This window comes from Colobus angolensis, unplaced genomic scaffold, assembly GCF_000951035.1.
Source record: "Colobus angolensis palliatus isolate OR3802 unplaced genomic scaffold, Cang.pa_1.0 Scaffold259, whole genome shotgun sequence".
Taxonomy (NCBI): Eukaryota; Metazoa; Chordata; class Mammalia; order Primates; family Cercopithecidae; genus Colobus; species Colobus angolensis.
Genome location: NW_012115810.1, coordinates 1,242,499 through 1,269,465, shown reverse-complemented (window position 1 = coordinate 1,269,465; position 26,967 = coordinate 1,242,499).

Genomic DNA, 26,967 nt, shown 5'->3' with positions numbered 1-26,967 from the left:
CTGGGCATCTCTAGACCTTGGGTTTCTTATCTACAAAATGAGGAAAGTGTAAATTATGAGATATATAAGATCTTCCTCACTTAAAAATTATATAGCTTCCTTGCTTGTAATTAATAGTCTAAAAGCACATACCATTTTGTAACATAGACACTTTTAAGTTTAAGACACTGCAATGTTAATTTTTGATCTAGAATTAGAGAAGGTATCTGGTACTGAAAGAAAGCCTTGAGTCTCCCCTGAGATGCTTCTCCAGACACTTGATGAGCCTCATAAATTCCTCACAACTCGACTGCTGTCATTTCTCTTGTGGCTTCTGTAGCATTAAATACTCAGCTTTGTCTCATCGGGCTTAGAGAACTCTTTTAGGCCATGAAAAGGCAAAAGTTTTAAGGACCCGTGACACCCTATATGACATCTTAGTATGTTTCACTTCACTCTAGGAAAAATGGAAGTTAAGCAACTGGAAATTTTGGGTTGGTGTGGCTGAAAAGTAATAACTCTCAGCACCTCAAATTATAAATGCTGAATAGTGCACAACAGGTCAACAGAAATGTATACCAAATGAGTGAAATAGAACACAGCATATTTAGTTTACATCCATCCAAACCTTGAGTCTGTTAGCTACTAACAGTAGGAGGTGGTAGGAAGGTATCACCAATATATGGAATGATAGAACATAATTTTAATATCATATAGCAATTAAAAACATTTTTTTTAAAAAAGGGGATGACTATGACCCAATCCTGAAAAGTCCTGGTGATAACTGGCACATTGTTTAATTGATTTTACTTTTTAAAGTTAATTCCTTTACTTTTTATTATTAGTCATGTGTTGCAGCATTAAAATTAACATAAAGGTGAGGATAACACATGATCTTTATATGTCATCTTATTAAAATGAAGCTATTTTTAATACTTTTAAGAGGCCTATCAGAAAACACAATTTATATCCTCAAAGTATATTTTGTCAGTTTCAAGTATAATTTTTGCATTCATATTCTTTTATGAATTTTAATGGAGACACTTAAATTGTAATTATTCCTCTCAGCTCAAATGCAGGTAACAAATGGAATTCAATCAGTGTTTGCGCATAATGACCATCATTAAGAGAGAAATAATAATGACATTCTCTCTGCATTAAACTTGCAGACTCTTTACACAATGATCTGAATCCCATTATTGATCTCCATGGAGATATGCAATTGTCACCTATTCTGCATAATATCTGAATGTTAAATACATTTGTTTGGAACAAATATTTTAATGAATACAGTCAGTTCCACTTAATTAACTATCTGATAACTGAATATTTTTACTTAATAATTCAACTTGGAACATCAAAATTGTTCTATTTTTTATTCAAATGCACTTGAGATTAGTCAGAGATATTCATTTGAATGTTCATAAAATGTATGTGGAGTTTAAAATTCCCCTTGGCTTTCTTTAAAGTACATCCATTAGAGGGACAGTGGAGAGGTATTTTTCATCTGTTTGAAATAATTTTTTCCCCTCAGTGTTGTTTAAAATAATCCCTTAGAAGCTTCCTTGTAAAATGTGTTTTCTGACCAAAATCCTTCTGCCATCTAACTTCTTTTTATCATAGGATTGCTCATAAGAATGCCACTATTCACATTTATATACATATATACATTTTTAATATGGGCATTTGGTTTAGGGGAAAATGTGAATAAAATATTGAATTCAATCATGCAGAAGCATCTAGGAAAGCCATAATTGGTGAACATCTGACATATTGTCCTTCAAGAAAGAGAAACCAAGGTAATATTTGTAATAATAGTACTAATAAATACTGTGGATGATGATTAGATTAATTTTGCCATGGGAGAAGTAACACAGGCCAGCATTGACACAGTGTCTTTAGGCACTACTATGTCAATCAATTCCACAAATATTTGCTGAGAATCCACCCCAAGTCCAGCATTGCACTTGGCAGTGATGAAATCATAATGAGGTACCAGGCCTGGCCTCAAGAAACTCACCATCTGGATGAGAAGAAACACACTCATGCAATAAGTTTTGACACAGATGACAAATGCTAATGATTTGAAAAAAGTGCCATAGGAGCCCAATTGTGGGAGTGAATAATCAGACCAAGAGAGATCATGCAGTTTTCAGAGAGATGGCAAATTTGAGTTGTGTCTTAAAAGATCAACAGAATTTTTCCAGGCTTAAAATATGGTAAAAGGCTTCAGAATCAAGGAATTTGAATGAAAATTTTCAGAGTTGCATTAACAAAACATGAGATATGGATCTTTTTGAGGACAGCAAGTGTCGGTTCAGTTAGAGTCTGGGTTGCATAGTAAGCAGTGTGAGGCAACGAGACCACAAAGATTACTATGATAACTATAACTTATTAAGCATTTTCTAGGTGCTAGCAGCTTGGAGTACAACTCATGTTCTTGCTATAACCCTATACTGTATCATTTAGACAGATATTATACAAAAGTTATATTTAGAGATCAGAGAATTGTCTCATGTCAGTTAGCCAATATGTGGTGGAACCAGAATTTTGGGCCAGATTTATTGATGTTTAAAGCCTGAACTCTGAGTGGAGTTAAAATAAAAGAAAAGAAAAGAAAATCATTTGGGTGAAGTGATTCATGCCTATAATCCCAGTAATGGGAGGCTGAGATTGGAAGATCCTTGAGTTTCTTGCTAATGAAATTGGAGAAACATTGAAGGATTTTCTGAAAGAGAATGTCATGATCAGCTGAATAATTTAGAAAAAGAGTTTGGGTCATAATGTGGGAGGCAAATTAGAAGCAAGGAGATTTGAGGAAAACCTGCAATTATGAGGCTGTTTCACCAATTCAGGTGAGATTTCTAAGTATTAATCATAGCATGACAATGAGAACAGAAAGAGAACACATTCAGCTGACTTCTTTGGGTAAGAGTACTGGGATTTGGTTGCAGTTTGGGTAACTGAGTAGAAAAAAATGTTGCTAGGGGAGAAAAGAAGAATTCTATCTTCTATATCCCAGGAGAAGAAGTAAGGTTATCCTAAAACAGTATTGGTTCCACAGATTGAAACTATGTTAATTAAAAAATACTTCAGTTTTATTTCTGCTAGGCCCTAGAACAATCCAGCAAGAGTATAGTTTCCTTCATATCTTCATATTAGCTTCCATTCAGTGTCTGTCCTTTCTTTCTGGTTTTCCATTGCTCCTCAGTATCTAGACCACTCATGTCAAAGCAAGCAATCTGTTTAATTCATACATAAATACTAGTGAGTCAAAGTGTTCTTCCAATGCTACTAAGAGGTTCGAAGATTGCTTCAAGGAGGGCAATACTCAAAGCCAAGATTTTTAAAAACTCCCTTATATATTAATTTCTTGAGTGTCAAGAGTTCTCCAGGTTCTTGGGATATAAAAATCTTTAGACACTGGGTATTTTGCATGTGGGGCAGACTTGAATCCTTGCCAGCAAGAATGTTGACTGTGGAAAGCAGGATAATTTTGTCCTCCTTCAAAGATGTCCATGCCTTAATCTCTGGATGCTGTTAATATGTTATGTTTAATGGCAAAAAGAACTTCGCAGATGGAATTGAGGTTATAGACCTGAAAATGGGAAGATTATTCTGAATTGTCTGGGTGGAACTAATGTAATAACATGAGTCCTTAAAAGTGGAGAGGAAGGCAGAACAATCAGTGAGACAGGGGCAGTGGCAAAATAGGCAGGAGAGATTCAAAATATTCAAAATATTTAACCCACTGTTGCCAGCTTTGCATTGGGGGGAAGATGGCTGGAGCCGAAGAATGAATGACCTCAATAAGCTGGAAACTGCCTTTATCCCACAGTTCAGGAAATGTGGACCTGGGTCCGACAGCTGGGAGGAACTACTTTCTGCCAACTACGTGAACCAGCGAGAAAACACAGTCTTCCCTTTTCCATCTGACCTACAGACCTGCAACGTGATGACCTTTTGTTAAGTGGATAAGCTTGTGGTAGTTTTTTATTGCAATAATAGAAAATGAATACAAATTGGAATAAAAATAATGTTTACCTTATAAAGATATAGAGAGTACTACGTACAGTCGTGCGTCACTTAATGTCAGGCATACACTCCGAGAAACGTGTCCTTAGGTTATGATATGGTTTGGATCTGTGTCCTCACCCAGATCTCATGTTGAACTGTAATCCCCAATGTTGGAGGAAGGGCCTCGTAGGAGGTGATTCGATCATGAGCCACTTTTTTGTTTTTTGTTTTTTGTGTTTTTGAGACAGAGTCTCTCTGTCGCCCAGGTTAGAGTGCAGTGGCGCGATCTCAGCTCACTGCCAGCTCCACCTCCTGGGTTCACGCCATTCTCCTACCTCAGACTCCCGAGTAGCTGGGACTACAGGCGCCTGCCACCTCGCCCGGCTAATTTTTTGTATTTTTAGTAGAGACGGGTTTCACCGTGTTAGCCAGCATGGTCTTGATCTCTTGACCTCGTGATCTGCCTGCTTCGGCCTCCCAAAGTCCTGGGATTACAGGCATGAGCCACCGTGCCCGGCCATGAGCCAGTTTTTTATGCATGGTTTAGTACCATCCCCTTGGTACTCTCCTTGTAATAATGAGTGAGTTCTTGAGAGATCTGATCATTTAAAAGTGTGTGACACCCCAAATGTCCCCTTGCTGCTCCTCTGGCCATGGGATGTGCCTGCTACTCCTTTGCCTTCTGCTATGACTTAAATTTTCTGAGGCCTCCCCAGAAGCTGAGCAGCTGCCAGCAGCATGCTGCTTATAGAGCTTGTAGAACTGTGAGTCAATTAAACCTCTGTCTATAAATTGCCCAGTCTCAGGTATTTATTTAAAGCAATGTGAGAATGAACTAACACAGGGGATTTCACCCATGTGTGAATGTAATAGAGTGTACTTATAGAAACCCAGATGGTATAGTCTATTACACACATAGGATATATGGTATAGCTTATTGCTTGTAGGCTACAAACCTGTACAACATGTTATGTACTGAATACTGCAGGCAGTTGTAACACAATGGCAAGTATTTGTGGATCTAAACATATCCAAATGTAAAAACATACAGTACAAATACGGTGTTATGATCTTACAGGATGACATTGTATATGTGGTCCATCACTGAGGGAAACCTCATAATGCAGTGCATGACTGTATGATAACATAGGTACTTTGATGCTTAGAAAACACTAGAAACAACTAGCTATAACTTTTGTCATTAGAGGACTGATTTTAAATTTAGTCCTTGGTCTGCAGAAGATCTTTCTATTCTACCAAGAGTGTCCTAGAGTATGCCAGTCCTCCTTTGTGTCCATGGCCTACTGCTATCAGTTTCAGAAAGATGACTCTGAACCCCAGCTGAATTTAAAGGCAGACTACCAAGTCTTTATATCTTTTTTTGGGATTTACCTCCCCTATGGCTAATACTGGGAATGCAATTAAGTCTAATTCCTTAAAGAAAGGGTACAAATTCTGCTCCTTACCACTCCTCCCGATAAAATGCAACATCCTCAGAGATACCTCAAATATAACTCATGTCATTAAAGAGAACACTTTACACCTTAGCCAAAGAACATCTAAATTCAGATCAATGATTCGCTCATCATTTCTCCCAAGGAAAAATGGGGTTAAGGTTTGCTTTATACTCTGATAAAAAAGGTCTAATTCTGATGTTCAGCGGAGAGAGGCCATGTGATTCCTCCCCTGTTATTTTGCTGCCCAAACTTTATTCCTCTTACTGAGGCAATTACATCACATTTTTGCTTTGTAGAGGCCATCTGTGGTCAATGCGATTGGTGCCCAGGACATGACTGCTTGCATATTACCATTTCAGTGCAGGATGGCTCAACTTTCAACTGCCAGCATCTCTATCTCTGCCTGAGGAGCTTCCTCTGGTCTCTAGAGTTTCTTCTGTTTGTGTATTGGTCAGGGTGGAAGTGCTGAAGAATTAATTTCTTCAGGAATTTGTCTCAGTCAATGACTGATAGGAACTGGAGCATAAACTTTCAAGTTATCTTAGGTAAGATTATCAGTTTCCCCAGTAGGATTAGTTTCTAGTTAGCAATAGTGGCAACTTGCTGGGTTAGTTGCCACTTACTGACTGCCTTCCCTTCCTGTCTACTTTCTTCACTCGCCCATTGGTGTTTCCTTAAATTCCTTTCTAAAGTAGCTATTTGCATTTGAATCTTTGTCCCAGGATTAGCTTCTGGAGGAAACTCTAAAAAGATGCCAACCTTTCTTCACTTTTGGAAAATGTGCTTTGGTTGAAGATGACTGCATTTATGGGTCCAAGGATGGAGCATGTAACACATGTAAGACTGTCTGTGTATTCTATTCTCCATCCTCACCTGAACTCTGCCCTGTGATTGCTTTAAAGATAAGAACATGGCCTTGTCAGAGCCAGTGGTTCCAGATATGAATCTGTACTCCAGTGAATAAATATTTTGAAGTAGTACTGTGTTCTAGGTTCTTAAGAAATATTGGAATGAAAACAAAATGATGTATGTAGCACCTCTTCTGCAGTCTTGCTATCCAGGAGAGAGATAATAATTAAACAATTTCAAATAAAATGTGTAATTAGAATTGTGATAAGTACCCTTTCCGAAAAGGAGTACATTGTTATTTTTAAATGAATGTGTCTTTCAGCCTTTAGCAATCTATTAAGACATTAAACACTCAGAAGTTTTAGGTATGATAATTCATCTGGTTAATATATCATTACCATAATAATAGAAAAAAGATCTAGTACCAACATAATTTTCCACCATAGTTCTCATTTCTGACTGTGTAGACTAAGAAATACAGATCACAAAATATAATAGTCACATGTAGTGGTAAAGTTGACTATCAGTTACATGAATATCCATCTGCTAAAAATTTCATTGTTAGGGCCAGGTGCGGTGGCTCACACCTGTAATCCCAGCACTTTGGGAGGCCAAGGTGGGCGGATCATGAGGTCAGGAGATCCAGACCATCCTGGCTAACACGGTGAAACCCCATCTCTACTAAAAACATAAAAAATTAGCCGGGCATGGTGGTGGGCACCTGTAGTCCCAGCTACTCAGGAGGCTGAGGCAGGAGAATGGCATGAACCCGGGAGGGAGAGCTTGCAGTGAGCTGCAACCACGCCACTATACTCCAGCCTGGGGACAGAGCAAGACTCTGTCTCAAAAAAATTTAAAATAAAAAAATAAAGAATTTCATTGTTAGCAGATGCTAAGCATTGGTTTATACCTGTCAGGAAATATAGGAAATGATGATGCAAACAGTTTTATTGAATATATTTTAAATCAATAATGAATAATTGATTAGATACATGAAAATTATGAAAACTGAAGAGAAAAAGGGACCATGTCATCCTGTAGACACTGCTTTAAAAAAGAAAATAAGATGTACACATTGTCAGGTGACTATTCTAGGTTTAAGGGAGGCAGACTTTATTATTTCAGAGAAAAGGTCCCAAGACCAAAGCCTCTAAAGGGGGAGATAATTCAGTCTGGTTGGGAAACACTCTCAAGAATAAAATTCTGACTTTATCTACAACACAAGTGGTCCCAGTGAGCAATAAACAGAGGGAACAACTGAAGAGACCAGTGAAGTTGCCTAGGGGAGTAGCTCCAAAGAACTCAGATCTTAAAAGCACATCTAGAATAAGTGGAAGTTAAGACACAGAACAAATATGACAGAGTGGCACAAAACTGCCAGAGTAGAATCTAGGAGGTTAAAGCCCAGAATAACTTCAAATTGCTAAAAATACTAAGAATACCAAAACAGTTCTTTTTAAAAGTTGGTTTGGAATAAGCAAAACAAGAAACACAAATGTATGTATTCATATATCTTTTACGATGTATCACGCAGCTTTTGCTAGGTGATGCTGCATAACAAATAATACGGTCCCCCTCTCCCTTTTCCCATAACATTTTATGTTGGTTGTGGATTGACTGGGGTTCTATGACACTCTGTGTGTCTTGTCTTTCTTATCCCAGAGTCCAGGGTAAGGGAGCAGCTGCTATCCTAGTCTCCTTGCACAGCCAAAAAAAAAAAAAAGGAAACATCAAACAAACAACATGCTGAATTATACTGGCATTCACCAAAAGCAGAGCTCGAGACAAATGCTTTCGTGCAGGGAAATTATTTGATATCCGTATCAATCCGAAATTTGAAATAAGAAATTTGATAACTAAATTAATCTCTACTCACATTTCCACACACTGTAATGGCTGCTAATGCCAAAATTCTTACAAATGCATACCACTTTTTCTTTTCAATACCTAAATGTTGCAGTTTCCTATGCTGATTAGTCAATTCACTAACTGACCAACTTTTGTCTTGTGTCTTTGATTTTGTGCATCATTTTACAAAAGTCTATGTCAGAAATACTTCCCGCCATAAATAATGACATGAAAATGAAAAACAACCAGTATTAAAACGCTTTTAAAACAGAACTGGTTTTATATAAAGAGCTGATTAAAAGGATACATGAAAGGTAAATATTTACATTTTGATATTTTTTGATTTTTAATATGTAAAATTATAGAGTTTCTTATTTGTTTTTGTTTGTTTGTTTGTTTGTTGAGATGGGATCCTGTTTTGTTGCCCAGGCTGGAGTGCAGTGGCATAATCTAGCTCACTGCAGCCTCAAACTCTTGGGCTCTAATCATCTTCCTGTCTTAGCCTACTGAGTACCTGGGACTTCAGGCATGTGTCCCCACACTCAGCCAATTAAAATCAATTTTTTTTTTTTTTTTGTAGAGATGGGGTTTCCCGTATGTTGACCAGGCTGCTATTGCAATCTGCCTGCCTTAGTCTCCCAAAGTGCTGGGATTATAGACATGAACCACCATGCCTGGCCCCTAAAATTATAGTTTTAATGTTGTTTAGATTCTTTCTTTCACCTTTAATCCTTATCATGTTGCCTCACAGCCTATGATACTATATTATCAGTGTGAGACCTGATGACACTCTTTGAGAAATTTCCTTTCGTGTTGCATTCTCATTCTCTCTCTTTCTCTCTCTCTTCCTCTCTCTGTCTAATGCCTTCTGAGTTCCTTCTAACTTCTCTGGAAACTGGCTACATGAATAGGCAACTATTTATTAGGAGCAAGTATATGCCACCAAGACCTGAACATTCCTAAATGCTTACTTATTGCTCAGGAGAAATGGGTAAATTCCAAAGCCATGTTCTCAGCAGGCCAAGGCATTAGATTGGCTTAAAGTTCATTTCTATGGGTCTCTGAAGATGTTGTTTCACGGTGTCTTCTGTCCGGTATTTTGAAGAAAAAATCTAAGTCTCCTGGAAACCTAAACTTCATTGGAATATCTTAGTGTTAGTCACATTTACTAAATATTACTTGGCTCCCAGAAAGGTGAACAGTCCACAAACTGAATTCCTTCAATTCTGGAATATTTTATTGATTGTATCTTTGTATATTTGTTCCATCACAGGTGTTCTGTTATTTTTTTAAAAAAAATGCTTATATTTGATCTGCTTGTTGTATCCTACCATCTACTTTCTTTCTGATTGTTTATCTCTAGATTTTTTTTTTTTTTTTTGCATTTCAGGTAAACACGGGTTCAGGTTTCTGCTATGTTTATTGTTTGTTACTACTTCTGATGTCCATTTTGACATTAGTTCTCTTTTCCTTTTAATGTATTTTCTTACCATCTCATATCCTATATATTATTTTGTAGAGTCCATATATTTTTTAATTCCTTCAAAGTGAAAAATAGTTTCTGCTTACAATAATTTTCAATTTCAATGATGAATGATTAGAAATGACCCCAAATGAATGCTATTCTATATTTTTATTGAAATATAAAACTCATACTTTATATTTTAATAAAAAATATTAAAATCTGTCTTTTATATCTATTTTTAGCTTATTATGTTATTCTATTTACTTGGAAATTTTTTATTAGCCTCATACCCTCCTCTCCCCTTCCCTCCCCTCCACTCCCCTTCCCATCTTTCCTTTCCCGTCTCACTCTTTAACCCAGGCTGAAGTGCAATGGTGCAATCATGACTTAATGCAGGCTCGACCTCTTAGGCTCAAGCAATCCTCCCACCTTAGACCCCCAAGTAACTGGGACTCCAGCTGTGCACCACTATGCCCAGCTAATTTTTTCCCCCAAAATTTTAATTTTTAGTAGAGATGGAGTCTCTCTATGTTGTCCAGGTTGGTCTCAAACTCTTGGGCTCTAGCTATCCACTTGTCTCAGCCTCCTAAAGTGCAGGGATTATAGGTGTGAGCCATTGTGCCTTTTTTTGTTTTTGTTTTTTAAACTTTTCCTCTGTTCCTGTCATTGAATGTACATATATGCATGTATTATTATTATTTACTCAACAACTTAGTGAATCTTGTTTTTCCTCTGTCTTTAATTAACAGTGTGAACCTCCTCCTCCTTCTTTACTGCTCTTGTACTTTAACTTGGAAGTATATTTATTCATTCAGTAACCTGAAGAAATTTCAACAATTCTAGAATAACACAAAATTAGAGTTGGAGAAGTTTGTTTTAGTTTGATTATTTCTTAGAAAGCATATAGTAGGATATTGATTTTAAAATACATTTGACAATCTCTACTTTTTAATTTGAGTGGTTATGTCATTTACAATTAATGTAATTATTGACATATTGGTTTAAATTTATTTTCTTACCATTTGTTTCCAACTTCCCCCAATTGTTTTTATTCCTTATCCCTCCTTTCCTGCCTTCTTTTGGAGTAGTATATTTTATGATTCCATTTTTTATTTCTATTATTGGCTGGTTGTCTATGCCATTTGGACTTTGTAGGTGGTTTCTCTAGAGTTTAACTCATCACAGTCTACATTCAAGTAGTATTACTGAATGTATACTGTAAAAATTTTATAGTTATATTTATTATTCAATATCTGCCTCTCATCTTTTGTACTACTGTCCTACATTTTACTTCTTCAAATGTTAGAATCCTCAATATTCATTGTTACTATCATCTTTTAAATATCAAGTAACTTTAAAGAAATTAAAAATTAAGATAAATTCTATTTACCAACATATTTACCATTTCTAAGTTCTTTTCTGATATGATCATATTTCTGCTTAAAGAATTCCTTTTAACATTTCCTATAGAATAGTTCATTTGGCAATGAATCTATCAGCTTTTGTTTGCCTGGAAAAAAAATCTCTTTATTTTTCCTTCATTGTTGAGAGATGTTTTCATTGAACCTAGAATTCTGGGTTGGCATATTTTTTTCATTTGACACTTTATATTTAAGGTGCCATTCCATTGTCTTCTTTCCTGTACATTTTCTATTAAGTATGCAATAATTCTTATTTTTGTTATTTATGTAATTTCCTCTGGCTGCCTTTAGGATTTTCTCTTTATCACTGATTTTCATCACGTTGATCATAACATACATTAGTGTGGGTCTATCTATCTATCTATCATCCATTTACTTATTTTGCTTGGGGTTGGTTGAGAATCTTATATCTGGAGGCTTATAGTATTTGTAAAATTTGAAAAAAGCTTTAGCTATTTCCTGAAAGTTTGATCCCCATCTCCTTCCTCTGCTTTTGAGAGGTCCAATTATACACATGCTACAGTCCTTGATATTATCACAAAACTCATTAATGCTTTATTTTTAGCTGTGTTTTTGTGCTTTTTGATTTTGATTTTTTCTATTTTTAAGAACAGGGTTTCGCTATGTTGCCCAGGCAGGTCTCAAACTCATGAGCTCATGCTATCCTCACCTCTCTGCCTCCCTAAGAGCTGGGATTACAGGGACGAGCCACCACTGCCGGCTACTTTTTCTGTGCTTTTTTAAAAAGATAGTTTTATTTCTATATCTTCCAATTCACTGACCTTTTCTTTTCTAGTACCTAACCTACTCTGAAATCCATTCAGTGTATTTTTCACTTCAGATACTGATTTTTTCTATCTAGAGGTTGCATATACTTTCCATTTTTCTTCTCAGTATGTTTATGTTGGTTTTCATGCCTTTGAGCATATTTTTTCTCCTAGTCATATTTTTCTGCTTCTTTGCATACCTAATAATTTTGGTTTCTATGCTAAAAATGATAAAGTTTACATTGTCGTACACTGTATCTAAAGAGTGTTGGCTTTTGTTCTGGCATACAGATAAGTAACTCTTGATTAAATCTTTATCCCTTTGAAGTTTACTTTTGAGCTTTGTTAGGGCAGGTTTAGAAGAGCTTTTTGTAGAGAGCTTATTTAGCTCTACTACTTAAATACAGTCTTTCTGAAAACTACAATTTGCCTTTTGTTTTGTTTTGTTTAGAGTTTGCATTTTGTATTTTAAGATTTTTCTCCTCTGGCTGTTTGGAACAAAACAATTCCAACATATGTTTGAACTCTGGAAATTGTTCATCCTCCTACTTTTTACTATTTTTCATTGGTCTTTTCCCAGACTCAAGAAAGTTTTTCCCCCCAAAATTGAGAGGTCAACTAAACCCTCAAGGAGATTTTCCTGCAGTTCTCCCAAGTTTTTTTCTGTTTATTTCCTAATGCTTTACTACTCTTCCCTGTAAAATTTCAATGTCTTGAGCTCCCTGAACTCAGACTGCTATCTTCCCAACTTACTGCCCCTTCACTTTTCAGGCTTTATTTCAGTTTATTTCTGTTTTTACCCCCTGTGCTATAGCATGAAACCTGGCTCCAGGAAGTAAGCTGGGGCAATCATAAAGCTTGTCTAATTTGTTTTCCTTCTTTAAGGAATCTCAACCCTGTGCTGTGTATTGTTTTCTGTCTAGAAGCTATATACCTATATCTATCTATTTATCTATCTATATATTTTCTAGTTTTGTAGTTATTTGTGGGATGGAGAAAGTGGAAGTGTGTGTTTATTCTCTATGTTTGTTACAACTTCTGTTCAGCCGTAATACATGGAGTTTTTCTGTGTGTTCTAATGATATTCTTGATATATCATGTGGCTCTACCTAATCTTTTTCCTGAAATGTTTACCTTTGTTTTTATCATGGTAAACTCTTCCCGCTAGCAAGAAGTCCCTTCATTCCTAGATGGCATCTCTACTTTGGAGTGAACTGGTAAAAGGTGCTATTAGGGAAAATAAAAATCAAGCAAACATGAAGTTCATGGACATTTGTTTGATAGGACATATGTCTCATCTCATTGTTTTTTACAACACCTGTATATACCATCACTAGGCACACAACCAGGCACTGCATACACATGGCCCACAAAGCTCTAGGTCCACAGCTGCAAAAGCTGCTTCCAGTATATTTATGTCCATCTTTCCTGCATATCTCCTTACCTCTAACATTTATCCTCTGATCTCTCACCTGGTCAGATGAATAGACTTCTTTTAGCCTAGTATTAAACCTTTGAAATGATGTAGCTTTACAAGTGTCACAGTCCTTGTTTGTCCTAGGGCCGTTTTGTGCCTCCACCCTTCCTTTTGCCAAGAAGACACATTTTAGTTAACATGAAGAATTTGCCAGAATCTCCTTTAGTAACTTGTATTTAAAGTACATTGCTTTCTTGTGGAACTGAGGTTGTGTCTGTTTCTAGTATAGAAATGTAACAGTATGTTATGTGCCAAAATTTTATGTAGTCTTTGAAATTGGGTTTTCCCTCTTTACTAATATCAGAACTAAAATTAATTCAAATTTTGTTTTTATTTCTGAGAAGTTTGCTAATTTTCTAGGAGAAGTCTTACAGAGTTACTTCTGAAGATATTAAAATGACTTGCAAATGAGCTTACTAAACACCTACTCCTTAACTTCAATGGAAACTGAAAAATGTCAGAAAACTAAATAAGAGCAAAGGTTATTTTTGTTTAAAAAATTCCTGACAAAATGTTAGGTAAAGAGAAAAAGTACACTGACATTACTAAGAAAAGTTCTAGTAGAGTTGATCAAATATATTTTTATAGGTGATTAGACCAATGTAAGAATTCTTACAAGAAAGAATGGCTTAAAAATGTAATTCGCACTATCCCCATAAATTTTCTTTAAAAAGTTTATTAAATTAGAAAGCCAAACAAATATTAAAAGTGTAACACATCTAGATCAAATTTAGCAAGTCTTATGATATTCCCATGGGGAAAAAAAGAAAAATACGGATTTAAAATGACATGTAAAGACTCATAGCGGTTTGAATGACTGTACTCAAAATTTAATGATTAAAGAGTAAATGTCAACATAGAGGAACATAAAAAATGACATTATAGCGTTCTGCACAAGGCTTTGGTGTGTCAGTGAATTATATGAGAACATACGCAGCATATTTATTATATTTCTAGATTTTAAAAAGTCGAATATAATGGTAAATTTTTTTTTCATGTCAGAATCATGGTCTATAAAAATCTTGGGAACCTGGAACAGACTGCAAAATACAGCCTTCAGCAATGGAAGTGCCAGATGTGACTACATAGCAACACACCTAATTAATGGTGTTTTAGGTGACTATTAGTTCAATATTAGATAATAGTGTGAATGTTCAAAAACTTACTGTAGTTATAGATACCACTGCTTTGATAGATGTATAGCATTAACAACACACAGTCTCTGAGTGTATGAGAACTGATAGTACTGCTTTGTTTTATGAAGACATGAAATGTTTTAGAGTCCTGTAGATGTTTGAAGGATTTGGCAATGAGGGATTTGGCCAATCAAGAACAGCACAGAATGAGCAAAAAGTGGGTGGCTGGAAATCTTACAAGCAACAGCTAATTAAGTAAAGAAGAAGAAGAGAAAAACTGATCATTGAAAACCTGGCAAGGAGAAGACCTATATATCTTCAAATTCTTAAAGAACTATTATATAGATGGGTAATCTATGTAGATGAAGTTAACAGAACTAATAATATCAAAGAGAAGTTAGACACCAAGTCTTAGGGAAAAGCTTATAAGCTTATAAACTGAGAGCTTAAAAGTTTACAAACTGAGATTCTCAGTGAGAGTGAATCCTGGTTCTTTCTTGTTTATTCTTGTAACCTCCTGAGCACTGGGGAATGGTGAGCTTCTGAAGTGTCTCACTCCTATAGGTAGTTCAGGAATTTTAACGTTGTATCAGATGAACTATGAGATTCCTTCAACTAAGATATACTTTTACTGAATCTAAACTCAAAACATTTCTTCCTGCAAGACATCTCCTCACGTGGCCTTTATATACTGCTCTTGTACTTAATACGATCCACACAAGAGTGTGACTCTTGAAATCTCGTACACATTTTCTTCTACCTATATTTGGCTCATTTTTCAAATCCAAACTCTAAATCTTCTTCCTTTATAAAGCATTCCTTTGCTACCTGAGCCCCTACTGAATTCTCTTAGTCTGCCCCTCTCCTTGGGTGTAGCACTCCACCACTAATGACTTTTATTAGCCATGCCTCTTTTCTATGATATTTAGCTCCACAGCAATTATTACCATCCAACATACTATAGATTTTAGATATATATTTTGCTTATTACACATCCACACAAGAATTATTTATTTATTTTAATTTTTGTGGGTGTATAGTGGGTGTATATATTTATGGGGTACATGAGATATTTTGATATAGGCATGCAATGTGAAATAGGCACATTGTGGAGAATGGGTTAACCATCCTTTTATTCTTTCTGTCTGTGAAATCAATTGTTTTGATTTTTAAAACCCACAAATAAGTGAGAACATGCAATGTTTGTCTTTCTTTGGCTTATTTTGCTTCACATAATGATCTCAGTTCCATCCATGTTGTTGCAAATGAATGGATCTCATTATTTTTTATGGCTGAGTAATACCCCATTGTGTATATATACCACATTTTCTTTATCCATTTATTTATCTGTTATGGACACTCAGGTTGCTTCCAAATCTTAGCTATTGTGAACAGTGCTCCAACAAACATAGGAGTGCAAAAAGCTGTTCAATATACTGGTTTCCTTTCTTTGGGGTAGGTACCCAATAGTATGATTCTTGGATCATATGGTAGTTCAATTTTTAGTTTTTGAGGAACCTCCAAACTGTTCTCCATAGTGGTTGTACTAATTTACATTTCCACCAATAGCATACAAGAGTTCTCTTTTCTCCACGTCTTTGTCAGCATTCGTTATTGACTGTCTTTTGGATGTAAGCCATTTTAACTGGAATGAGATGATATCACATTGTAGTTGTGATTTGCATTTCTCCGACGGTCAGTGATGTTGAGCATATTTTCATATGCCTCTTTGGCATTTGTAGGTCTTCCTTTGAGAAATGTCTATTCAAATCTTTTGACTATTTATTTATCAGATTATTCTGTTTTTTTCCTATAGAGTTGTTCAAATTCTTTATATATTCTGGTTATTAATCCTATGTCAGATGGACAGTTTGTCAATATTTTCTCCCATTCTGTGGCTTATCTATTTATTTTGTTGACAATATCCTTTGCTGTGCAGAAGCTTTTTAATTCAATGTGATCCCATTTGTTTATTTTTACTTTGATTGCCTGTCCTTGTGGGGTTATTGCTCAAGAAATCTTTGCAAAGACCAAAGTCCTGTAGATTTTCCCCAATGTTTTCTTGTAGTAGTTTTATAGTCTGAGGTCTTATATTTCAGTCTTTCATCCATTTTTTTTTTATATGGCAAGAGACAGGAGTCTAGTTTCATTCTTCTGCATATGAATATCCAGTTTTTCTAGCACCATTTATTGAAGAGACTGTCTTCCTAGTGTATGTTCTTGGCACCTTTGTCAAAAACGAGTCCACTGTAAGTGTGTAGATTTGTTTCTGGGTTCTGTATTCTGTTTCATTGGTCTATGTGTCTCTTTTTATGCCAGCACCATGCTGTCATGGTTACAATAGCTCTGTAGTGTAATTTGAACTAAAGTAAAGTAATGTGATTCCTCTAGTTTTGTTCTTTTTGCTTATTAGTTTTGGGTCTTTTGTGGTTCCATATGCATTTTAAGATTTTTTTTCCATATCTGTGAAGAATGTCATTGGTATTTTGATACTGATTTCATTAAACCTGTAGATTGCTTTTGGTAGTATGGACATTTTAACAATATTGATTCTTCTAATCCAGAAACATGGAATATTTTTTCATTTTTTGGTGTCTTATTTCTTTCATCAGTGTTTTATAGTTTTCATTGTAGAAATTTTTCACTTCTTTGGTTAAGTTAATTCCCAGGTATTTAGTTTTTTTGTGTGGCTATTGTAAATGGGATTACTTTTTAAATTTCCTTTTTACTTTGTTCACTGTTGCATATAGAAATGCTACTGATTTTTGTATGTTGATTTTGTATCCTGCAACTTTACTGAATTTGTTAATCAGTTCTAGCAGTTTTCTTGTGGATTCTTTAATGTTTTCTAAATATAAGATCATATCATCCACAAACAAGGAAAATTTGGCTTCTTCTTTCCAACTTGGATGCCTTTTATTTCTTTCTTTTGTCTGATTGCTCTAGCTAAGACTTCCAGTGCTATGTTGAATAACACCGATGATAGTGAGCATCCTTGTCATGTTCCAGATCTTAGAGGGAAGGCTTTCAGTTTTTCCTCATTCAGTATTATACTAGTTGTGGATCTGACATATATTAATTTTATTATGTTGAAGTACGTTCCTTCTATATACAGTTTTTTGAGGGTTTTTGTTCTGAAGGGATGTTGAATTTTATCAAATGCCTTTCAGCATCAATTGAAATGATCTTATGGTTTTTATCCTTTATTCTGCTGATACAGTGTATCACATTGATTTGCATGTGTTGAACCTTCTTGCATCCCAGGGATAAATCCCACTTGGTCCTGATAAATGATCTTTCAAATGTATTGTTTAATTCAGTTTGCTTATATTTTGTTGAGGATTTTTACATCAATATTTATCAGAAATATTGGCCTGTAGTTTTCTTTTTTTGAGTGTCTTTGTCTGGTTTTGATATCAGGGTAGTCCTAGCCTTGTAGAAAGAGTGTGGAAATACTCCCTCTTCTTTTATTTTCTGGAGTAGTTTGAGTAGGATTGGTATTAGTTCTTTAAATATTTGGTAGAATTTAGGAGTAAAGCCATTAGGCGCTGAGCTTTTCTTTACTGGGAGATTTTTTTATTATTATGGCTTTAGTCTCATTACTTATTATTGGTCTTTCAGGTTTTGGATTTCTTCCTGGTTCAATCTTGGTAGGTTGTATGATATGTGTCTAGGAATGTGTCCATTTCTTCTAGATTTTCCAATTTATTGGCATATAGTTGCTCATGGTAGCCACTAATGAGCCTTTGACTTTCTAGAGAATCAGTTTGTAATGTCTTCTTTTTCATTTATGATTTTATTTATTTGGATCTTCTCTCTTTTTTTCTTAGCCTGGGTAAAAGTTTGTCAATTTTGTTTAACTTTTCAAAAAACCAACTTTTCATTTCATTGACCTTTTGTATATTTTATTTCAATTTCATTTATTTCTGCACTGATCATTATATTTTTCTCTTTTTTTTCTTTCTCTCTCTCTCTCTTTTTTTTTTTTTTAAAAAGTCTCACTCTGTCACCAGGCTGGAGTGCAGTGGTGCAATCTCGGCTCACTACAAACTATGCCTCCCAGGTTCAAGCAATTCTCCTGCCTTAGCCTCCCGAGTAGCTGTGACTATAGGCACACGCCACCATGCCCAGCTAATTTTTGTATTTTTGTAGAGACGGGGTTTCACCATGTTGGCCAGGATGACCTGGATCTCTTGTCCTCATGATCTGCCCGATTCGGCCTCCCAAAGTGCTGGGATTACAGGCGAGTCACCACGCCCAGCCATATTTATTTTCTTCTGCTAATTTTGAGTTTGGTTTGCTCTTGCTTTTCTTGTTCTTTAAGATGCATGACTAGACTGTTCATTTGAAGCTTTTCCTCTTTTTTGATGTTGGTGCTTATCATTATAAACTTCCCTGTTAGTACTGCTTTTCCTGTATTCCATAAATTTTGAAATCTTTTGTTTCTATTATCGTTTATTTCTAGAAATTTTTCAATTTCCTTTTTAATTTCTTCATTGATCCACTGGTTATTCAAGAACATATTAATTTCTGCATATTTGTATAGTTTCCATAACTATACAAATAGTTTTATTCCATTGTGGTCACAGAAGATACTTGATAATATTTCAATTTTTTGAATGTCTCAAAACTTGTTTTGTGATCTAACATATGGTCTATCATTGAGAATGATTCATGTGCTGAGGAAAATAATGTGCATTCTGTAGCTCTTGGATGAAATGTTCTATAAATATTTATTAGATCCATTTGTTTTATAGTGCATATTAAATCTGATTTTTTGTTGTTGATATTCTGTCTGGAAGATCTGTCCAATGCTAAAAGTGGGGTGTTGAAGTCTCCAGTTATTATTGTATTGGGGCCTATCTCTCTCTACAACTCTAATAATATTTCTTTTATTTATCTGGGTGCTCCAGTGTTGGGTGCATGTATATTTAAAATTGTTACATCCTCCTGCTGAATTGACCACTTTATCATTATATGGTGACATTGTTCGTGTCTTACCATTTTTGTCTTGCAATCTACTCTGTCCACTATAAATACAAACTCTTGCTTTTGTATGGTTTCCATTGGCATGGCATATCTTTTTCCATCCCTTTATTTTCAGCCTATATGTATCTTTATAGGTGAAGTGCATTTCCTGTAGGCAACAGATCAATGAGTCTTGTTTATTCATCCATTCAGCCAGACTATGTCTTTTGATTAGATAGTTTAGTCCATTTACATTCAATGTTATTATTGATAAGTAAGGACTGACTCCTGCCATTTTGTTATTTGTTTTCTGGTCTTCTCTTCCTTCCTTCTTTCCTTCCTGTCTTCCTCCAGTGAAGGTGGTAGGTGGAAATCATATCATCATATCATCATAAATCATATCATCTCTCATGATTTAGTTTCTTGATTTTATTTTTTTGAAATCCATTGTATATTTTTTGATTTGAGGTGACCATGAGTCTTGAAAGTACTACCTTATAACCCAATATTGTAACCTGTTAACAACACAATGCTATTTGCATAATCAAACCAACAAGCAAAAAGAAAACTAATAAAAACTTTTGCCTTAAATTTGTCCCCCTGCTTTTAATATTGTTGTTGTTTCTATTTATATTTTATTGTACCATGTCTTGAAAAATTGTTGTAGTTATTATTTTTTATTGGTTCATTGTTTAGTTTTTCTACTTAGGATCTAAGAGTTGTTTACACATTACAGTTATAGTGTTATGATATTCTGTGTATCTACTGTTACCAGTGAGTTTTGTACCTTTAGGTGACTATTATTGCTCATTAATGTCCTTTTTTTTTCTGCTTGAAATAGTCTCTTTAGAATTTCTTATATGACAGATCTGGTATTGATAAAATACCTCAGCTTTTCTTTGTATAAGAAAGTATTTATCCTTCACGTTTGAAGACTATACAGATATGCTTTCCTATGGTAAACGTTTTTCCCCCCTTTATTCCCCTTCAGCAATATAAATATGTCACGCCACTCTCTCCCAGCCTGTAAAGTTTCCACTGAAAAGTCTACTCCCAGACCTATTGGTGCTCCATTGTATGTTATTTGTTTGCTTTCTTTTACTGATTTTAGGACCTTTGGAAGTTTGATTATTAAATTATTTGAGGTAGTCTTCTTTGGGTTAAATCTGTTCAGTGTTCTATAATCCTGTTGTACTTGGATGTAGATATCTTTCTCTACGTTTGGGAAGTTATCTGTTGTTATTGCTTTGAATAAACTTTCTATTTCTATCTCTTTCTTTACATCCTCTTTAAGGTCAGTAGCTCTTAAATTTTCCCTTTTGAGGCTGTTTCCTAGATCTTGTAGGCATGCTTTATTGTTTTGCATTCTTTTGTCTCCTCTGTGTATTTTCTGTGTGTGTGTGTGTGTGTGTGTGTGTGTGTATTTTCAAATAGCCTGTCTTCAAGCTCACTAATTCTTTCTTCTGCTTGATTCATTCTATTAAAAGACTCTGAGGCATTTTTCAGAATGCCAATTGAATTTATCAGCTCCAAAATTTCTGCTTGATTCTTTTAAACTATTTCAGTCTATTGATTTTATCTGATAGAATTATGAATTCCTTCTTTGTGTTATTTTGAATTTAAGCTTCCTCAACACAGCTATTTTGAATTCTCAGTCTGAAAGTCCACACATCTCTGTTTCTTCAGGATTAGCACTTGTTGCCTTATTTATTTTCTTTGGTGAGGTCATGTTTTCCTGGATAGTGTTGATGCTTGTAGATGTCCTTCACTGTCTGTTCATTGAAGAGTTAGGTATTTATTGAAGTCTTCACTGTCTGGGCTTATTTGTAGCCATCCTTCATAGGAAGGCTTTCCAGATATTTGAAAGGACTTGGGTGTTTTGATTTAAGCTCTATCCGCTGTAGAGCATACCTGAAGCCCAATAATGTAGTGCTTGCAAACTCCTAGATGTACTGCCTTGATGGTCTTGGACAAGATCCAAGAGAATTCTCTGGATTACTAGGCAGACACTCTTGTTCTCTTCCCTTACTTTCTTCCAGATATACAGAGTCTCTTTCTCTGTCTCTGTTGTGAGCCACCTAAATTTGGGGTGGATTGACACAAGTTCCCCTGCAGCCACCACCACTGTAACTGGGCTGGGTCAGACCTGAAGCCAGCACAGCACTCAGTCTCGCCCAAGGCCTTCTGTAACCACTTCCTGGATAGTGCCAGTGTTTTCTCAAGGCCCCAACTCTCTACCATCGGCAGGTGGCAAATCCAGCTAGGCCTGTGTTCTTCCCTTCAGAGTAGTGATGTCTCCCAGGTCCCATGTGGGTCCAGAAGTACCATCCACGGGTCAGGAACTAGAGTAAAAAACCAAAAAAGTTTAGCCAGTATTCTACTATATTTTGGCTGAATTCACACACAAACTACAAGATACAGTCCTTCTCACTCTTTTTCCCCTTTCCAAGGGCAGCAGTCTCACCCTGTAGTTTCCATGACCCCAGGCCACAAGAAGTACATCTAGACTACCATGGATGTTCCCTTAAGGCCCAGGGTCTCTTAAGTCAGCTTCCAGTGAAAGCTGCCTAGCCTGGTACTTACCCTTCAGGAAGGTGGGCTCCCTTCTGGCCAAGGGCAGGTCCAAAAATGCCATCCAAGAGTCACATCCTGGAATCAGGGACCCTCAAGAGCCGGCTTAGTTCTCTGTATTAGTTCATTTTCATACTGCTGATAAAGACATACCTGAGACTGGGCAATTTACAAAAGAAAGAAGTTTATGGGAATTGCAGTTACATGTGGTTGGGGAGGCCTCACAATCATGGTGCATGGTAAAAGGCACATCTCACATGGAGGCAGACAAGAGAAAAGGGCTTGTGCAGGGAACTCCTCTTTTTAAAACCATCAGATCTCGTAAGACGTATTCACTTTCACAAGAATAGCACAGGAAAGACTTGCCCCCGTGATTCAATAACCTTCCACCAGGTCCCTCCCACAACATGTGGGAATTTAAGATGAGATTTGGGTGACGACACAGCCAAACCATATCTTTCTGCATCTGGCCCCTCCCAAATCTCATGTCCTCACATTTCAGAACCAATCATGCCTTCCCAACAGTCCCCCAAAGTCTTAACTCATTTCAGCATTAACTCAAAAGTCCACAGCTCAAAGTCTCACCTGAGACAAGGCAAGTCCCTTTCACCTATAAGCCTGTAAAATCAAAAGTAAGTTGGTTACTTCTTAGATACAGTGGGGCTACAGGCATTGGGTAAATACAGCCCTTCCAAAAGGGAGAAATTGGCCCAAACAAAGGGGTTACATGCCCCGTGCAAGTCCAAAATCCAGCAGGGCAGTCAGATCTTAAAGTTCCAAAATGATCTCCTTTGACTCCATGTCTCACATCCAGTTTATGCTGATGCAAGAGATGGGCTCCCACGGCCTTGGGCAGCTCTGCCCCTATGGTTTTGCAGGTTAAAGCCTCCCTCCTGGCTGCTTTCATGGGCTAGTGTTGAGTGTCTGAGGCTTTTCCAGGTGCACAGGGCAAACTGTAGGTGCATCTACCATTGTGGAGTCTGGAGGATGATGGCCCTCTTCGCACAGCTCCACTAGGCGGTGCCCCAGTAGGGACTCTCTGTGGGGGCTCCGACCACGTATTTCCCTTCTGCACTGCCCTAGCAGAGGTTCCCTATGAGGCCCCCATCCCTTCAGAAAATTTCTGCCTGGGTATCCAGATGTTTCCATAAATCTTCTGAAATCTAGGTGGAGGTTCTGAAACCTCAATTCTTGACTTCCGTGCATCTTCAGGCTCAACACCACATGGAAGCTGCTGAGGCTTGGGGCTTCCACCCTCTAAAGCAACAGCCAGAGCTGTACTTTGGCCAGTTTTATTCACAGCTGTAGCTGCTAAGATGTAGGGCACCAAGTTTCTAGGCTGCACACAGCAGAGGGATCCTGGGCTGGGCCTGTGAAAACCATTTTTTTCCTCCAAAACCTCCAGGCCTGTGATGGGAGGGGCTGCCACAAAGGTCTCTGACATGCCCTGGAGACATTTTCCCCATCCTCTTGGTGATTAACATTCAGCTCCTCATTACTTATGCAGATTTCTGCAGCCAGCTTGAATTTCTCCTCAGAAAATGGATTTTCTTTTCTATTGCATTGCCAGGCTGCAAATTTTCCAAACTTTTGTGCTCTGTTTCCCTTTTAAAACCGAATGCCTTTGATAGCACCCAAGTCACCTCTTGAAATCTTTGCTGCTTAAAAATTTACTCCACTAGATACCCTAAATCATCTGCCTCAAGTTTAAATTTCCACAAAACTCTAGGGCAGGGGCAAAATGCTACCAGTATCTTTGCTAAAATGTAACAAGAGTCACCTTTACTCCAGTTCTTTACAAGTTCCTCATCTCCATCTGAAACCACTTCAGCCTGGATCTCATTGTCCACAACACTATCTACATTTTGGTCAAAGCCATTCAGCAAGTCTCTAGAAGTTCCAATCTTTCCCACATTTTCCTGCCTTCTTCTGAGCCCTCCAAACTGTTCCTAACCTGCCTGTTACCCATTTCCAAAGTCACTTTCACATTTTCAGGTATCTTTTCAGCAGCACCCCACTCTACTGGTACAATTGACTATATTAGAAAACAGTAACTCTGTTTTCACACTGCTGATCAAGACATACCTGATGCTGGGCAATTTAAAAAACAAAAACAAAGAGGTTTATAGGACTTACAGTTCCACATGACTGGGAAGGCCTCACAATCATGGTGGAAAGTGAAAGGCATGTCTCACACAGCAGCAGACAAGAGAAGAGAACTTGTGTAGGGAAACTCCCCTTTTTAAAACCATCATATCTCATGAGACTTATTCACTATCACAAGAACAGCATGGGAAATACTTGCCCCCATGATTCAATTACCTCCCACTGTGTCCCTCCAAAAGCATGTGAATTCAAGATGAGATTTGGGTGGGGTCATAGCCAAACCATATCAGTGCTTCTACCCCACTGTGGCCGTGTTGGTAGCTAAAGTGCAAGACAAAGTCCTGTTTACTTTTCCCTCTGCTTTTCTCAAGAAGGAATAGTTTTGTCCTGTAGCCACTATAGCTGGTAATGTGCTGAGTCTCTCACCTGTAGCCAGCAAGTCTCAGAGACTCACCTAAGGCCCTTTATGTAGCACTCTGGTATTGCTGCTGGTTATTCAGGGACCAAGGGATCTTCAGTTAGCAGGTGATAAATGCTGCCAGGACTGGGTCCTTTCCTTCAAGGCAATGTGTTGCCTTCTAGCCCAGGGTATGTCTAAAAATGTTGTCTTGGAGGTAGGTCCTGGAAGGGGGGAACCTTAGAATTCTGACCAGTGCTCTATCCCACTTTGGCTGAGCTGGTATTCTAGATGCAACACAAAGTAATCCCTACTCTTCCCTCCTCTCTTCTCAAGCAGAAGGAAGGGGTGTCTTTTGGAGCTGTGCAGGCTGGGGTTAGTGGAAGGGTAATGCCAGCCCTCCTTTGGCTGGCCTAACTGGTGTCTCAGTAGGTCGTATGCCCCCAAGTCCACCATTTCTGGGTCTAGTTCAGCACTAGGGCTTGCCTAAGAGTTGCTTTTCTTGTGGTCTACACTGCCTTTCAAGTTTACTTGGAGACACAGAATGCTGTAGCCTTCAGTGGCAGGGCTTGCGAACACTCAAGTTCTCACCTGTGGTATCAATGATTGCCCTCTGACTAGGACTGGTTTAAATTATTCCTCCACAGGCTTGCATCAGCTGAGTTTGATCCGATTTTCCTTTCTGCTATAACAGGACAGCACTGAGTTCACTGCCTCACAATTGCTGTGCTCTCCCTCCCTAGTGCCCAGAGATACTCTGCATATCATGCCTCTGCTGGGAGTGGGCAGGGGTTTGACAGGGCTGGTAGGTGCCATTGGTGATTCAGGACTGTTGAGTCTTTTCCAGTGCTGTGAAGTTAAAACCAGGTACTATCAATGCTCACCGGATTTTTGGTTCCCATGAAGGTGTTTTTCTGTGTAGATAGTTGTTAACTTGGTGTTCTTGTGGGATGGATGACTGGTGGAGGTTTCTCTTCCACCATGTTGCTCCACCTCCCTCCATATTAGGATTTAAGTCATGCAAAAGCAGGTACATTAGTTTCCTGGGTGGCTTAAAAGAAGAGAAAATTGATTTCTCAGAGTTCTGCAGGACAGAAATTCAGAATCAAAGTGTGGTACAGTTGGTTTTCTCTGGAGGCTCTGAGGAACAATTGGTTCCATGACTCTGCCATAGCTTCTGAGAGCTGCTGACAGTCTTTGGCATTCTTTGGTTTGGGGTTTCATAAATGTAATCTCTGCCTTTGTCTTCACATTGATTGCTTTCTTCTATCTGTGTCTATGTATCTTCTCTTCTGTCTCTTAAAAGGACATTCTTAAGAAAGTCATAAATAATTGGATTTAGGGCTCACCCTAATCCAAGATGATCTCATCTTGAAGTCCTTACCTTATGTACATCTTCAAAGACCCTTATTACAAATTGGTTACACACTTATTCAGGGTGGACTTACCTTTCACAGGTTCCAATTCAACTCACTACTGAAGGTAGAATTTTCCTGTTGTGTTCACTGCTGCATCCCAAGCACCTGGACCACAGCCTAGAATGTAGTAAATTCTCAGTAATTATGTGTTGAATAGAGGCACTGATGGCCTAAAACATGTCAGACACTGAACTAGGCACTGAGAGCATTGCAATTTAACTATTCCCTAAGTATAATCGATTGTTTCTTCTCAACTCACATGTAAGTTCTTTGAGAGTAAAAATTCTGTCATGGTGTTTGTATATTTTGGATTTCTTTTTCTTTTTCTTTGCCTTTTTGAGACGGAGTCTCACTCTGTCACCCAGGCCAGAGTGCAGTGGCGTGATCTTGGCTCACTGCAAGCACTGCCTCCCGGGTCCATGCCATTCTCCTGCCTCAGCCTCCCGAGTAACTGGGACTACGGGTGCTCACCACCACGCCCGGCTAATTTTGGTTTTGTATTTTTAGTAGAGACGGGGTTTCACCGTGTTAGCCAGGATGGTCTCGATCTCCTGACCTCGTGATCCACCGCCTCAGCCTCCCAAAGCGCTGGGATTACAGGCATGAGCCCCCGCGCCCGGACATATTTTGGATTTCTTAAATCAATTTTGTGTATGTAGCTGGTGATACACAAATAATAGATATGTGAATGGGTAAGGGATTTATATGGGATCACTGTTGATTTGGTTTATCTTGCCTTGCAAGCATCCTGTTCATCCTTCCTTCCCTGCTTGGTTTCGTCTTTTTGGAAGATTCACTCTTGCCAAAAGAGGATGGCATTTTTATGTCCCAGAAAACTATTTTTTATTCAAGAGCATATTACAAAATCTTATATATAAATGCTATTATCAAGGTTTGGTGATGAAAGTTGTCACTAAGATAATCATATTATACTAAGTTTAACTGTATTATATTCGTGCTTTCTGCTATTTATATGCCAAAAACTTGTAATAATTTGGATGAGCAAAATCAAAAATTAGAAAAAAAGAAGATAGATCAGAGCCTTTTACAAATGATTTATTCCTTTTCCCCAATAAATGTTGATTAAAATG